Source organism: Hemibagrus wyckioides, linkage group LG20 (assembly GCF_019097595.1).
Source record: "Hemibagrus wyckioides isolate EC202008001 linkage group LG20, SWU_Hwy_1.0, whole genome shotgun sequence".
Taxonomy (NCBI): Eukaryota; Metazoa; Chordata; class Actinopteri; order Siluriformes; family Bagridae; genus Hemibagrus; species Hemibagrus wyckioides.
The window spans coordinates 21689164-21691663 of NC_080729.1; the positions used below are offsets into that span (position 1 = coordinate 21689164).

Sequence of the window (2500 nt, forward strand, 5' to 3'; positions counted from 1 at the left end):
ACACACACAGACACTCACACACACACACACACACACACACACACACACACACACACACACAGACACTCACACACACACACACACACACAGACACTCACACACACACACTCACACACACACACACACACACACACACACACAGACACTCACACACACACACAGACACTCACACAGACACTCACACACACACACACACACACACACACACACACACAGACACTCACACAGACACTCACACACACACACACACACACACACAGACACTCACACACAGACACTCACACACACACACACACACAGACACACAGACACTCACACACAGACACTCACACACACACACACACACACACAGACACTCACACACACACAGACACTCACACACACACAGACACTCACACACACACACACACAGACACTCACACACACACACACACACACACACACACACACACTCACACACACACACACACACACACACAGACACTCACACACACACACACACACAGACACTCACACAGACACTCACACACACACACACAGACACTCACACACACACACACACACACACACACAGACACTCACACACACACACACACACAGACACTCACACACACACACACACACAGACACTCACACACACACACAGACACTCACACACACACAGACACTCTCACACACACACAGACACACACACAGACACACTCACACACACACACACACACAGACACTCACACACACACACTCACACACACACACACACAGACACTCACACACACACACTCACACACACACACACACACAGACACTCACACACACACACACACACACACACACACACACACACAGACACTCACACACACACTCACACACACACACAGACACTCACACACACACACACACACACACACACACACACTCACACACACACTCACACACACACACACACAGACACTCACACACACTCACACACACACACACACTCACACACACACACACACACAGACACTCACACACACACACTCACACACACACACACACACACACACACACAGACACTCACACACACACACTCACACACACACACACACAGACACTCACACACACACACTCACACACACACACACACAGACACTCACACACACACACAGACACACACTCACACACACACACACTCACACAGACACACACACACACACTCACACACACACACACACACAGACACACACACTCACACACACACACACAGACACACACACAGACACACACTCTCACACACACACACACACTCACACACACACACACACACACACACAGACACACACAGACACACACTCACACACACACACAGACACTCACACACACTCACACACACACACAGACACTCACACACACACAGACACACACACACACAGACACACACACACACACAGACACTCACACACACACACACACACACACAGACACTCACACACACACAGACACTCACACACAGACACTCACACACACAGACACTCACACACACACACACACACAGACACTCACACACACTCACACACACACAGACACTCACACACACACACAGACACACACACACAGACACTCACACACAGACACTCACACACACAGACACTCACACACACACAGACACTCACACACACTCACACACACACACACACACACACAGACACTCACACACAGACACACACACAGACACACACACAGACACTCACACACAGACACTCACACACACACTCACACACACACACACAGACACACACTCACACACAGACACTCACACACACACACAGACACACACAGACACTCACACTCACACACACACACACACAGACACATACTCACACACACACACTCACACACACACACACAGACACACACTCACACACAGACACTCACACACACACACAGACACACACACACACACACACACACACAGACACTCACACACACACTCACACACACAGACACACACTCACACACACACACACAGACACACACACACGTAGTTTGGGTGTAAGATATTCAGGGATTGGGGTATTTATGATGATTCAATATAACATTTTAACATTTCCAACCATTATGCCACACCTAGATAGACAGACAGACAGAGAGACAGACTCTAGAACTCTATTGAAAGTGAGATTGGAGCGTCTGTGTGATCCACAGTTTAGAGTGACAGAATAAAAAGGCACAGGAAAAGGAGTAGGAGGAGGAGTAGAAGGAGGAAGAGTAGAATGAAGAGAAAGAGTGGAAGGAGGAGGAAGAGAAGAAGCAGTAGAAGGAGGAGGAAGAGAAAGTGATGGCAGAAGAAGAGAAGAGAAAAAAGTAGTAGTGTTATATTTAGGTTCAGTCACTCAGTGCGATTTGGCTCATGCTGTAATACAGCTGTCTCACTCCAATAAATCTCAATCTACTGTTTAGCAGTTGTTTGGTCTGGCAAACACACACACACACACAAACACACACACACACACACAAACAC

General features: G+C 48.2%; 1 protein-coding gene across 1 annotated transcript in view; it reads left to right on the top strand.

The window, feature by feature from the left end:
- The window catches only part of LOC131370840 (collagen alpha-1(XI) chain-like), a 104761-nt gene that overhangs the window by 47972 nt on the left and 54289 nt on the right, over positions 1-2500 (top strand). The gene's annotated exons all lie outside the window — the stretch shown is intronic.